At 35.1% G+C, this 16,082-nt stretch overlaps 2 non-coding genes across 2 annotated transcripts; both read right to left on the bottom strand.

The window, feature by feature from the left end:
• Positions 1-836: 836 nt before the first annotated feature.
• Positions 837-909, bottom strand: Trnav-cac. Its single transcript has one exon. It is a non-coding gene; the product is annotated as a tRNA-Val (tRNA).
• A 9,507-nt stretch (positions 910-10,416) lies between these two features.
• Trnav-cac lies at positions 10,417-10,489 on the bottom strand. Its single transcript has one exon. It is a non-coding gene; the product is annotated as a tRNA-Val (tRNA).
• Between the last annotated feature and the right edge of the window lie 5,593 nt (positions 10,490-16,082).

Genomic DNA, 16,082 nt, shown 5'->3' with positions numbered 1-16,082 from the left:
AAAAGACAACTTAATCATAATGATAGTGCATAAGATACGTTGTTTTCAGTGCCTAGATAAAAATCTACAGCCTTCAATAGTTTATTGTGAGCAACAAAATATTTCCTGAATAGAATACATTTCTTCTTCATGAGGTAGTAGTGTTTGATATAATCAAAATATTTACGAAATGTAAACATGAAAAAACGTCTTTATATTCACTTTGGTCATTTTATTTACCACCAGATTACGCCTTCTTTTAAGAACACATAAACGCACTATTAAAAGCATTCGTATGTTTAATCTTCCTGGTATAGCCCAGAAGTATAAGTTTTCCGAGAAAAAAATCAGAAAGGTAACTCTGATCAGCATCTGAAAAAAGTATCTGTGTTAACGTATTGATATAAGTCAAAAAATCAGAAAGTTCTGAACAATCTACAAACAAATGCAGTAAAGTTTCCGTCTCAGAATCACACAACAGACATGTATCGCTATCTACTTTTCAATTTTCTTTAACTTCTCCATCGTAAATATGGAGTTATGTGCAATACGATAATAAACACTAATTATATCAGAAGGTAGAAATGGCATATACATAATTGAAAAAAACCTGTGGAAGATAAACATTTTGAAAAATCTCTGACCAATATCCCGATGAATGAAACAAGCGTAAATATCCCGAGTAGTCCTGGGATGTAGACATTTTACACCAGAATTTACAAAGAGGAAATTAAAACAACTGTGTTTTAAAAGCTAATATTGTGAATTCAGTAATATTTTTCATTTAGATAATCAACGTTAAAAGAATTCAGTAATATATTTCATTTAGATTATCAACGTTAAAAAAAAAATAAGTGAGGTTTCGGCGAGGATCGAACTCGCGACCTTCTGCGTGTGAAGCAGACGTGATAACCGCTACACCACGAAACCGATATGATAACGGTGTTATATTAGTGTACATAATCTCTTTATATCCTATAGCTGCCAATTAATAATCGTTTTAAAAAGAAATTGTTCAAACGATAAGCAGAATGTGTAAATGTGTAAATCGATTTCCTTGCATAGGAACAAAAAGAAATACAATGGAAAAGCTACATGACTTTTGTTATAATTCTGTCCACTAATTGTTATGACTGTTTGTACCTCTAGATAATATTAGTATGCATTCATAACTGTTATTGTACGTTCCCGTTCTAACGTTTTAATTACTATGTCAATGTTTAATGCACTACACGATGAAAGTAGGATAATAGTTTTGTCTTTTAAAGTCTTTTTCAACGATGTCATTGTGAGATTATTTATGCTCTCTATGATTCAATGAATTTTATTTCCCTATTAATAGATATAGTGATTATAATGGTAATCTAAAGTTGAAGCTAAATATAGTATGAGGCCTTTTGCTATACCACATACTTACTATCATGTACAGGTACATTATAGACACGACACGTCCCTGAGCGTTATCAAGCCAACTTTTATCACACCTGCTTTATCTCATCCTTCTGGAACTCACCGGACGTTATTATTCGGTGTCCTGGAACTTGACGATTGCAAAAGGTTAGATAAACTACACTTAAAAAGAATGTCAGCTTGATCAGGTAAAATACTTGATGATTTGATTGAGGAAAGGCACCAGAATTTCAATAAAGACGATACTTTTGTAGGCATAGTGGGGTTGCCACATACATTTATGAGAAGTATGAGAAACAACGGCGAACTATAAATGTAAATGTAAGACAGATTATGTAGTATGATGAATCTTGTGCACAGATGGAGACTTCATCGAAGAGAATCAGTAGAATATCCTATGACTTTTTCCATACCAAACTCCTTTTGAGAGACACTTCAAGTCAGAAAGCAAATATTTTGTACCAAATCAGAAATTATGAAATACGTTTATTCCATGTTACCAGAGAAGGCTTATTTAAAAAAGCGAGATCCGCAAAACGTACACAAAAACCGTAAAAACCCCAATACTTGTAGTGTGTTACAGATTTATGTACTACATATCTATAGACACGAAGACTAACATTTTATGTACTTTTATCTAAATAGTGTTCCATATTGCCTAGCTTAATTTCAAAATTATGATTTGTTTAGCTTTACGCGATATTTTGAATTAGAAATTAATATCTGACAAAGGTGTTTTAGAAATGACAAATGTTTTATATTTTATATGAAATAAGACTAATATCTATTTTCTTATATTTTCGCAGATGGATTATTAAAGAAACCACATAACACAAACGTGGACTACTAACGGCAAGATCTTTTTTTTTTTTTTTTTGTATTTGTTTTATTTTTCAGATTTTTTTTTTATACAATGCAAAGTACATTTGTCATAGCTGAAAATCTCACACACACTAACCTCACTTCTACTTTCACACACACAATTATCGATTTTCATTTTGATACATTTTTCCAATGTCAGGCAATCAGTAGTACATATCTATATATCTATATGTATGACTAGCATATGAAAACAGGAGGGAGTAAAGAGCATGTGTTGTCAGCTGCAATTGTCAATATATGTATAGTAATAGCTAAACAAAATATTTTGATGTCTTATATATAGGANGCCTGCCCTTGAAAGACGTGGACAGTGTTGACAGAGCTCCGAAAAAAAATGTGATTTCTTCCTACTTGGGGTCCAGGTTTGGTATTGACTTTGCTACTGAATGATGAGTATATCACCTGCTTGAGTACAAACTGTTTGTTACATCTATGAAATGGCCTATTCGTACGAAAATCGATACTTTGAAATTGCCCATTGTGCCATGTGACTAATGAACCGTGAACGATAGTAAACACGCTTACGTACATGTAAGAGTTGCACCTACCTATGCTACCAAGTGATCTGATATTCGCCCGTTACCTGTGATTACATATGTCTTATGTGAACCAGTCTATTCCTCTTACTTCTAAAAGGGCGTTATCCTCCTCGTCAACACCATCTCCTATCATTAGAGACACTAAAAAACTAAAACATTTACCTTTTACCTCAACCCCGTTACCCAACAGTGTGTTTGAACTTGACTTATCGTCCCAGATGGCCAATATTTCTCCTACCCTCCAGCAGGGTATCCAACATTCCCTACCAGGCATTCTACCGAATACTTTAGCCTTACCCAGCTTCTCGGAGTCCGCTAGTTTCCAACCCGCCGATCCCGGGGGTGCGAAATTATCTGACATCGACGTCCAGAGAATCGCTATGGCGGTCCGCGTCCACCTGAGTAATGATCTGCAGACCATACAACAGAATGTACAACTTGCCATACAACAGCAGATTGCTCCTCTGTTGGATAAGGTGACCAGGCTCGAGGCTGAGAATGACGACCTTCGGCATCAGCTCGACGACCTCGAGCAATACGGGAGGAGAACCCTCGTACGCTTCTCCGGCTTCCCGGAGCAGACGGGAGAGGACACCTCCGCGATCATCCTGAAGGCAGCCCAGGACTCCGGCGTCGATCTCCCTCCCCAGGCTCTGGAACGGTCTCACCGTGTCGGTAAACCGGACCAGAATCGAGCTAAACCACGCCAAATCATCGCGCGTCTGAGTTCCGTGGACGCAAAGTTTACCCTGTTAAAATCCAGTCGCGGTTTTCGCTCTAATGATCAATTCAAGCGTATTTCTGTAAATGAGGACCTCACCAAATATCGCGGACGTTTAGCCTACATCGCGAGGAACTTGGTCAAAACCAACCACATAACACAAACGTGGACTACTAACGGCAAGATCATGATAAAAGATAAATCGTCGAAAATCTATCAAATCCGGCGGGAATCAGAACTTGAACCCTTCGGTCACCATATCATAACCACTTAGTCGGGAGTCAGCGTCGCTGGGCTGACTTCCCGACGGTGATGTGTGCTGTTCTTTCTTTTGTGTTGTGATTCTGACTCAAACCCGGGTACTATGTGCCCCTTCAAAGTGTATATCGTGTCCATGTTTTGTTTTTGACTTATATTATCACCACGATGTGTTCATAATTTGTTTCTGGTCTTCAATCTTTACACCAAACTATATTTGCATAAGTACAAAAGCTTATAACACAGTGTACAATGCATAGATTAAACTTTTTTATTATTATTTCAAAGTCAAATATAAACTTACATGATAGTTTCTCAAACTTTAACAACCCTCACATGTCTTTTTTGTTGTTGTTTTGTTACCTATACCGTATATGTATCTTCAACTATATCCAAGGTATCATGAAATGTTCGAAGTTTACTAATTAGGTACAAACAGCCTGAAATATAAACCCTGGTATGAGGTGTAACGTTACCTAAAATAATATTGTTACTCACATATACAGATACATGTATATTAACAGGTACGTATTGTATCCAAGCTTGTGCGAACATGCAATCAATCAATAAACTGTTTTATTCCCCAATTCTGATATACAAGATATTGCATAATAATACAATTGTATGTTGTTTGCGCTGTTTCTCAAACATAACTACACAATTCATCATAATTATATTACTATGGTACATTTTGTACATACAGGTGTAAAGTAACATATATAGGAATACATTATTTGGTAAACTTTAGCTACTTTACCATGCCATCTACCTCTGATCCAAGATCAATTCAGGATTTAGCAATTACATACCTAGAAACTTATAAGATATGTTGATGTATATACCCAGACGTCACTGTACGTTATATTGTATGTGATCAGATACGTGTAGTACCACTAACTCTTTGTTAGTTTTTTAATGGCTTAGTAAATTGTATGGTTCTCTATATATATCATGAATTGTTTTAATATATAGGTACACAATTAGTCGAACGTACTTGTAAATATTCATTGAATGTTTATGTACATTACAAAATTACTTGATTGTATGTACATACCATCCGTGGTACATAAGGGTGGTTGAGGATTTGGTGTTGCGGTGTCACGACGATTTGCACATGTCCATCACTCCATTTCGGGTATTATGAGTTTTCTTCCCGTAAAAAATACTATTGAAACCGTAATGCTCAGCCATCCTATGCCTTTGTAGTACGCTTACTCCAGTAGTTAATTAGCGTTTAAAAACCTAAATGTATACACATGAAATTTATTTATTTTATGTACCTGCCTACCCCTTTCTCAGTTACACGATGGAAGTAATACCCATCAAGTTATTTTTTCTTTGTCACCTTACTCTTCTCATATCCAAACGCACCTTTACTTTCCTTACACTATTACCTCCCCTTTCCCACTGCCCACGTGAACAAACTATACATGATACAAAGTTGTTGCTCTTATCGGTCGATTTTTTTTGTTTTTTGTTACCTTATCCGGATACGAATGGTTATCCTCATCCTAAGGTTACCTCCGTAACTTGAATGCCTATATGTCCTAATCTCTACTGTGTCCGGATAGGTATTTTCTACTACCGTAACTATCATCGATCATGTAATTACACATACATGACCGGGTCTGTACTAGTGGATATTTTATTTGTATTAATTGTATTATATGCATCGCATATCTTCATGTACATGTTACAAATCTCATGCAAACTTAAATATGACTTTAATACCCGAACCAGGCAAGTACCTTACGAAGTGAAGAGCGTGATATCTATTTACTTTATTATGTGTATATCTTTAGTACTTCTCCGAATATTACTCCTTCTCTCTGGCGATATTGAAAGTAATCCCGGGCCTAGCGTGCCTGACGTATCATCGGTTTCTTCGTACAAACGTACAAAGCATAAAGCATAAATTTGATATTCTCTTCAGTGAACTGTATAAGATCAATATCCTTTCCTTTACCGAAACATGGCTTAGTCCTGAAGAGATAATTTCTGATTCCGAAGTTCCTGTTTTCCCCCCCCCCCATATTGTTATTGTAGACCTCATAGGCAAGGAGGTGGGGGTCTCAGTATACGTTAGCAACAGCATAACATCCAAGCGTCGATCTGACATAGAATTACCCTCAGTTGAGTGCGTTTGGGTGCAACTTAACATACTAGGTAAACTAGTTCTGTATGGGACATTCTATAGACTCCCAGATGAACCTGTTTCTTCTTTGGACCATATTGCTCATTCTATCGAACTTGCTTTTAACACTGGAATTCCGACATTATAATAAGCGGCGACTTCAACGCAAACTTACTAAATAATAATAATAACCACTCTATTCACCTTGGCAACTTACTAACTACTTACAATCTTACACAGAGTGTCGCCAATCCTACTTTTTTCACCGAATCGTCTTCCTCTCTCCTAGATATAGTCTGTGCTAGTGACCCATCCTTAGTTAACTTATGTCATGTCGGTGAAAGCTTCCTAGCTTACATAGACAAGCTTTCTAAAATTGACTGGGACAGCATTCTAGATAGTAATAACATAGACAGATGTACTGATCTACTTACTGACATTATACTTAAGACGGCTAAAGAATGTATACCGAATAAGACTATAACTGTAAGAAGTAACGCTCCCGCATGGTTAAACAACAGAGTAAGAAAACTGATCCGAAAAAGAAAATACCTTCATCGAAAAGCTAAGCATTCTGGTAAAGTAGACGACTGGGCAAAATTTAGAAATACTTGTATAAACGCCATTCATAATTCCAAACGTGACTATTTTAACAAACTCTGTGATAAACTCAACTATAATACTAACACTTGTGCCAAGGAATGGTGGAAAATTATAAATAGTTTTATGTCTAACTCTAAAAGAAAAGGCGGCATTCCTCCTATTTCTGACAATAACGACTTTATATGACGATCTCGATAAAGCAAACGATTTTAACACTTTTTTCTCCTCACAATCTACTATTAATGACTCTAATATTGATCCCCCTGTTCTAAACTATTCTCATACTCACATACTTTCCGACATTGTAATATCTCGTCAAGAAAGTCCTCGTTTGATTAAGGAAGCTGCCAATATTCTTAGCTATCCACTACAAATCCTATTTAACCTTTCGCTCACTGAATGTATTTTTCCGTCATCTTGGAAAATTGTTCATGTAACACCAGCATTTAAAAAAGACGACCCATCTACTTTAAGTAATTATCGTTTTATCTCCCTATTATCAATTGTTGGGAAAATGATGGAACGCTGTATATATAAATATGTTTACAACTATCTTATTAATAAGTCCGAATGGTCTTCTGTGATATCAGCAAAATGTTTGACCGAGTATGGCATCGAGGCCTTCTTTCTAAACTAAAATCTTTCGGCATCACAGGAAATGTTTTTACTCGGTTCTTAGATTACTTACATAATCGCTGTCAACGTGTTGTTATAAATGGTAAACAATCTTATTTAGCATATATCACAGCAGGAATTCCACAGGGATCAATTTTAGGTCCACTGCTCTTTTTAATCTTTAAAAATGATATTGTCAAAGACATCGATTGTACGTCTCTATATGTCAAAGTGGAGTCACCGGGTCCGACCGCAAACCTGTTAAATAATAATCTAAGGAAAATTCACGATTGGTCTAAAACTTGGCTTGTAAATTTTAATCCTCACAAAACTGTAACAATGACTGTTAGTAAGAAAATTGAAAAACCGATCCATCCCTCTCTGTATATGAACAACATTTTTTTAACTGAAGTCACTTGTCATAAACATCTCGGTATCTCTATCTCAGCCAATGGAAGTTGGAGTGACCATATTCAAAACATTATTAGTAAAGCCTTTAAAAAACTTAGCATAATTAGGAATCTAAAATTTATCATCGATAGAAAGTCTCTTAGCCAGTTGATTGAAAATATACAACTCGAAGCAGCCAGAATCTCGACTGGGGCAACCAAACTCACAAGTCACGACAGACTATATGCAGAATCTGGTTCGGACCCCCTTATTGTCCGAAGAGAAAAACGCAAACTAATCATATTTCATAAGATTGTTCATGGTCATGGCCCTTATCTTGCTAACGTTCTACCTGCTCGCCATTCAAATATACATACTTACAATACAAGAAGAGCTAACAATTTCTGTCAAGTCAACTGTCGAACTAATCTATATAAAGACTCTTTCCTCCCCTCTTCTGTTGATTTATGGAATGCACTACCAGATAACGTAAAATACAATCCCTCAATTACTAACCTCAAATTTTTTCTAAATGCCGACACTCTCTCTGTTCCTCAACACTATTACTACTGCAGAAGCAGACAAGGTCAGATCCATCATGCACGACTTAGGATGAACTGCAGCTCCTTAAATACTCACCTGTTTGCACGAAACTTAGTTTGTCTACTGAAACTACAGAACATTTCCTCCTCCAGTGTCCTAACTACCAGCAGCTGAAAAATCCAATGTTTTAGTCGCCTACCTCCTAACTATAATGTAAGCTTTTTATCTTATGGTAGACCCGAACTACCAATTCACTTAAATGAAACTATTTTTGACTGTGTTCAAAACTTCATCATTCAGTCTAGACTTTTTAAAGAAAATTTAACTTCATTCATATCAGTAATCATGTTTGTTGTGGTGATACTTGCAATTACTTGAATATCGCATTGGTCTGCGTAGAGTGTTACAGATCATTAGTGCCAGTTAAGAATTGCATTTATATTTTTAATTTGTTTTCATAACATACTACATAATGTACAGACACAGTGCTCTTTCGTCAAATATCGTTTGTATTCATGCAATCAGCGTTTGTTCTCTCAATGCAGTTTTGATGCCCATCGCTTCCCCATCAAACATCATCCCCATCCCACTATAAATCCTTACACCCTTCCTCTTTCTTTTCCCTGCACATGTTATACTTTATATATATATTTATATATATTTATTTATATGAATTATAATATTGTCAGAACTGATCCATAGCTGCTGTTATGTCTATAAGGAGACGGATTTACATAAGTACTATGTACTTGTTTCTGGATCCTTTTCTGTATTTCTAACCATGTACTTTTGTAATTTAACATCAATAAAATAAAGTTTAAACTAAAGAAATAATTAACAAATTATTGAGTGTACTTGAGTAACCAACGTGCACAAAAACTGAAAACAATTATTTACGCTAAGAGTATGCTGTCATATTTGCTCTAAAAGTGTTTGCTTTATGAATATCCAACAAATGTGAAATAATTCTTAATGAACAGAAAATGGACTAAGATATTCAAAAAAGTATAGATGTGAGGCTGATGAGTTCTCAGTTCGTGGTTGTTTATGGAAGACTTCAAAGTCTTTGCTTCCTAGAAAATAAATGCAGAAGCTATTACTCCAGTCTCAGGTGTTTAGGCCCATAATTCTCCACACAAGGCATATACTGATACATGTAATTACACACAATAATTTTGCCTTTTTCTGAGCTTCATTCTTGCAGCAGTACACAATTGACCTATTTACGCTTTTTAATAATGAAAAAAATGATACTAATTACATATTCACAATTTCAAGCTTAACACTTCTTATTACCTCAAAGTATATCCCTCTTTCAGGAGCTTATTGCTAGTTACAGCGAATATCAACATATTTCTAAACATCTTCAGGTTGGTAAGTATAAGTAATAAACATGCTATATATCACAACCAGTAAGTGTGCATGTGTGACATCTTGTCTGATGAAAGTGACAGGGAACGTATCGTTTAAGTCACCAGAACGTCACACATAAACACTAACTAGTTGTGACACATACTCTTTTTACTATAGAATATCAGTATATGTCTAATATCAATGTGCATTCGTAATTTTTGTTGTACGCGCACATCCTAGAATTTAATTACTTGTCAATGTTTAGTATATTTCATCATTTGAGTACAAACTTGTAATGTACACGCTCTGCTTTTTAGGGGTTTGTTAATTTGATTATAAATCAAGTTATGCCCGATCACTCTAAAAATGTATCATTTGAAATATTTGTATTATAAAAGATATCAGTGTAGGTAAAATTAAAATTCCAGATAAGAAAAAACAAACATACTAAAATAACCTTCAGAACTTCATAATTTCTATTTCTTTCTGTTAGCTACAAATATGAACATAGAATACAGATTTTTCAAAGTATTTTGCATAATTGTACGTGGATTGGGTCTAAAATATTTTGGTGACATTGTTTGCTTGAAAATCCACACATGTTGCTAAATGTAAATAACATTTTAGACAGTAGTGACCGGGACACTCTGGCGTTTTGAAGAGGCGTTGAACAACCCCTCTGTCTTTACAGCAATACTTTTTTTTCCATTTTGTGAATCTTTGAGACAGATGTTGGCTTTTCATAGTAAGTGAGAACTGCGAAAAGGTACACTGCTTTTTAGTATTTTTGTTACCCATTAAGTGGGTATAATACTTTTTCGACGTGAAACCATACAATGACAGTTGGATAAGACTGCCTTCGAGCTATTGTTATATGTGATCATCAGATACATTTTCAAAACATTTAATTTGGTAAAAGTAATTTATCTTTCTCATGACAAAAACATCTACAATGAATTTTAAAGTACATTTGATCAAAAAAGAAATAGAGGTTTCGGCGAGGTTCGAACTCGCGACCTTCTGCGTGTGAAGCAGACGTGATAACCACTACACCACGAAACCGATATAGAAATAATTTCTACAAGTGTACAAAGGCATTGGTTATAACAATAGTATATATAAATAATGTGAAGACGAAATCGTTTTTAATAGTGAATGTTTTAAAACATTTCCCGCAAAATAGCAAAGTATGTAAAGCAAGTATAATCACTTTGAAAAATGGCCTTGTCTAATGATAAAAAATAATACAACAGGTTCCGACGAGTTTCGAACTCGTGACCTTCTGCGTGTTAAGCAGACGTGATTTTTTTTATCTTTTTTCTTTTCTTTTAAAAATGATCTTTTGTTAGTCCCAGCAAATAGGACCTCCGGGGTTGGGACCCCGTAGGCTCCTCACAGTTCACATAAAACACATACTTAAACACTCAAAAATCACAGAAGTACATTCCTACATGAAATAAGCATGGTAATAAAAAGTATGTCAGCGCTTATTTAGAAATGAGTTGAAAAAAGACAACTTAATCATAATGATAATGCATAAGATGCGTTGTTTTCAGTGCCTAGAGAAAAATCTATAGCCTTCAATAATTTATTGTCAGCAACAAAATATTTCTTGAATAGAACACATTTCATCTTCATGAGGTAGTAGTGTTTGATATAATCAAAATATTTACGAAATGTAAACATAAAAAACGTCTTTATATTCACTTTGGTCATTTTATTTACCACCAGATTACGCCTTTTAAGAACGCAAAAACGCACTACTCCTAGAAAGAAGTTGATGAAAAAGGTATTCGTATCTTTAATCTTCTTGGTATAGCCAAGAAGTATACGTTTTCCGAGAGAAAAATCAGAAAGGTAACTCTGATCAGCATCTGAAAAAAGTTTCGTTGTTAACGTATTGATATAAGCCAAAAAATCAGAAAGTTCTGAACAATCTACAAACAAATGCAGTAAAGTTTCCGTCTCAGAATCGCACAACAGACATGTATCGCTATGTACTTTGCCAATTCTTAACTTCTCTATCGTAAATATGGAGTTATGTGCAAAACGATAATGAACATCAATTATATCAGGAGGTAGAAATGGCATATACATAATTGAAAAAACTGTGGAAGATAAACATTTTGAAAAATCTCTGACCAATATCCCGATGATTTGGAACTTTCTGAAGCAGTAGCGAATGAAACGAGTGTAAATATCCCGAGTAGTCCTGGGATGTAACTGTACAGAAGTCCCATTAACATCTGTATAAGTAACATATGGCCTGGACTCTGCTCTGATATTTATATGTACATTAGTTAAAATCACTTTCTTATAATCTGCTGGAATGCATCCCATAACAGTATTAAAATCAGATAAAACCACATTTTTAGAAATATCACAATTGGTTTCTTTAACAACATCCGCTACAGCATTTGAAGAAAGAAACTTGGACACAACTTCTAGTGTCAGATGTTTAACTTTAGTTATACCCGCCTTTACGAAAGACTCAATAAAAATAGGCTTGTCATTGTTCAAAAAGCTGGAGTTAAAAAACAAAGGCTGTTCATAAACAAAAAATGTGTCTATATTATAACCAACTTCATTCACTGCCTGGAAGGCATACCAAGCCTTCAACATTTCACGATAAACAATAGGCAATGATCTTAAATACTTATCTGGAAACTTGCAATAAATTACTTCAGTGTCAAGATTTAAATCCAGTATTTTGTTGAGAAAGTAGTTACACATATTCTTCCAGACTGCTGTACATGATATGTCTAACCATTTGAACAAAAACTTTAATCGAAAAGATCTCAGTTTTAATTCAATATCAGGTATATTTAAACCACCATCCTTCCTTTTACCAATAATAGTGTCATATGCCACGAAATGAGCACCACTATTCCATAAAAAATCAATACATAACTTCTTTATATCCCTAATAACTGTCAGAGGTACAGTCTGTGAAGTAAGACAATACCAACATCTGGACATCAATAAGGAAGTAATTACAGTAGCTCTTCCTTGAAGGGTTAGCTGTCTTTGCGACCACATTCTTAGAATATTTCTGATAGAAACAACTTTATTTTCCCAATTCTTTTCATTACACATATGTAAATCAATACCAACATATACACCCAGAATACATATAACTTTGTCACATAATTTGATACGTAATTTTTCAAGTTCGGCAGTTGTCACATTTCCTTTACCAATACATAGGATTTCTGATTTATCTTTATTTATCTTGGCACCAGAACCCTTACTGTACACCTCCAAAAGGTTAAACACATTTGCAATAGACGCTTTATTCCTAAGTGTCAAAGTTGTATCATCTGCATGTTGATACACCTTTGACTCAAAGTCTGCATGAGGAACCTTAATACCGGAAATATCTGGAGACTTTAAAATCATTTTTCCCAGGGGTTCCGCGGCTAAAACGTATAGCATTGCCGATATCGGACACCCCTGCCGAACTGAATTTTGAATGGACATAAACTTTGTTAAATTACCATTGTATTTAACAGAACTAGAAATTTTAGTATAAAAAATCTTGATCCAAGCAACAAAGTTTTTACCAAAGCCAAACTTTTCCAAAACTTTAAATAAATACGTATGACTTACACGATCAAACGCTTTCTCTTGGTCAATTTTGAGGATGTACCCTTCAAAATCTTCCTGTGAAGCTACATCAATGATATCACGTACACTAAAAATGGTGTCCGAAATATCCCGACCGGTAACACAACACGATTGGAATTCTGAAATAATGGATGGTAAAACAGCTTTAAGTCTATCAGACATTACTCGAGCTAGAATTTTGTAGTCTACATTGAGAAGACTAATTGGTCTCCAATTCTTCAACATAGATTTATCTCCCCTTTTCTTATAAACAAGGTTAATGACCCCTTGTCTCATAGTTCTGGTCAATTCTCTATCATCCCAGATACTTTGTACAATACGAGGAAAAATATATCCTAACTCATCAAAAAAGTGACAATAAAAGTCAACGGTCAGTCCATCCAGGCCAGGAGTTTTACCTTTAGACATAGTAGACAATGCGTTTTTTATTTCATCAATAGTCACAGCTGAGTCACATTTAACTCTGTCCTCATCTGTAACCTTTTTGTCAATAACAGATAAAAGATTATCAATATCCTCATCATCTGTCTCAATACAATTATACAATTTATTATAAAAACTGAATATTTCGCTAGACATCTCATCACACGTAGTTAATACATTTCCATCTATATCACGTAAACATTTTATAGTGTTGCAATTTTGTCTATATTTCTCCAGTTTTAAAAAATAACTGGTATTTTTATCACCATCTACAGCCCATTTGGCTTTTGATCTCAAAACAGCCCCATTACATTTTTCTTTTTCAAACTTTTCTAAACTTTGTCGCAGTTCTTCATATTTAACGCAATCGAACGGTTTACCATTAGCTATATCACCAGAAAAGCTTTGTAGCTTGTTCTGTATCTTATAAAACTCAGACATCCGGTTTTTACTACGATCCTTACCATACACCTGGGAAAATTTCTTTATTTTGTATTTCAAATTATCCCACCAAACCTTCGGTTCATCCGTATATAAATTACACTTTTTAGCATCATTTATTATAGACTTTATTTTTGTATTAAAATCATCTTCTAACAAAAAACAATTATAAAAAATCCAAATACCTGGACCTTTACTACCACGATCACAGTCAATTTTCATTACTACAAAGCAATGATCACTGAAAGATGTATCGTTATAGTAAACGTTCTGTACAAAAGAACTTAACTCTTTAGAAACTAAAAAATAATCTATACGACTTTGTGATAAAGTACCATTACTAACCCTTTTACGAGAAAAAACAGCACAGTTCTTATTTCTAGTTCTCCAAACATCATAGACATTGCATGTAAACATTAGACTTTTCAAAGCAGATACACTCGGATTTATATGATGTGCAGTAATACCTGTACGATATAATGTAGATAAAGTAGTATTAAAATCACCCCCTGTAACCTGGTTAACTGAAAAAGGTGCAATCCAATCTTTTAAATGCTCAAAAAATCTTTTTCATCACTCACCACATTAGGTGCATAAATATTTACTATATTCCATTCAATATCTTCAATTTTTATCCTTATACGTAGAACTCTTCCATCATACCCATCAAAATCAATTAAACCATTTTTCAAATCATTTGACATTAAAATAGCAACACCTTTCCTGTGGTCATTACTATTATTAACAATAATCTTACCTTGCCACATATGGCTTATTTGATTGACAAACGCATCATCCCAAAATGTTTCTTGTAACAAGACGACTTTATATTTATTATATTGAAAATATTCAAATAAATTTCTAACTTTGACAACATCTCTTAATCCGTTTACATTCAATGATAACAACGTAAAAATTAGAAAAATCAAAAAGTTAAAGTTCATTACAGAGAGTCTTTTACCACCTTTTTAGCTTTCTTCTTTTTCTTTTTCTTTTTCTTTACAACAGCATCTCCTACTTTCATCTTCAGTAAATCACGACCTTTGGAATAGTCATGTTTACTAGGGATGCATTTCCCATCCTCTCTTTCCTCCTCAGTCTCCTCATCATCCCAGAATTCAGAGCATATGGGCTGGGCAAACACATCCCCATAGACCACATCTTGGTTGTTAGTTTCCTCTGTAGGAGTATCTGTTACAGAGAGATGGGATGTATCCCGACTCTCTGTACTTCCTCCGCACTGACTGCCATCATCTGTGCTCATCAACTCGCCGTCATCACTCTCCGAGTTCTCCTCGTTTCCATCGGGTAGCTTAGAATCAGTTTCAGCGGCGGTCTGGTTTTCCACCTCAAATAGGGATTCATCATCGATAGTTTTACCTGGNCACATGGTTGAGTTTTACAGGTTCTACGGAAATGACCCTGGCCTCCGCACGTGAAACAAACAAACTGGGGACAGTCCCTGAACAAATGCTGATCGGAGTAGCATAGTGAGCATACCTTCAGTTGGTTATCATGAATCACACGGTAATACTCATTACCAAACTTCATGGTGTATGGCAGTGATTTCAATGTGGGGGGCAATTTCACACGTACATATCGCGTACCATCGGCAACATTTGTCCCTTTATAGAACCGTCGTCGGATTGAGGATACTAACTCAACGCCAAGATGTTGAAGCTTTCCAATAATTTCATTATCGTCAACATACGCTGGAAGATGTAGGAAGCTAAAAAGCGTAAATTTTTGTGTTGCATCACGACATTCAAACTTTTTCCCATCAATCGTCACACCATCCAACAAAATGTTAATAACAGCCCTACCCTCTAGGGTGACTTCAAATAAATTCCTTGACTTTGGAACACAAGCAAACACAGTTCCTTCACCACAAAGTTCAGAAATTTCTTCTATCACCTTGGCTGCTTTAACATGTTTATTGTCGTACACATCCAATATCACTGTGTTATCTTTTGAATAGTTTCTCTTCCCACTAGAGGGGCCCCTGTGGCCGCCATCCCCCCGGTAAATACCGGTAAAGGAATATGAGAAATACAACGAAATGCAAAAATGTGTCACATCATAAACGTTTCCATAAGGACGGCAATTTCAATCAATTTTAAAAGTCACAATAACAGGGTCAAAGACCCCTGCTTACCTCCGATGT

The sequence above is a fragment of the Mizuhopecten yessoensis genome, unplaced genomic scaffold (assembly GCF_002113885.1).
Source record: "Mizuhopecten yessoensis strain PY_sf001 unplaced genomic scaffold, ASM211388v2 scaffold716233, whole genome shotgun sequence".
Lineage (NCBI taxonomy): Eukaryota > Metazoa > Mollusca > Bivalvia > Pectinida > Pectinidae > Mizuhopecten > Mizuhopecten yessoensis.
The sequence above is the reverse complement of the archived record's forward strand: the minus strand, read 5'-3'. Positions and strand labels throughout refer to the sequence as shown.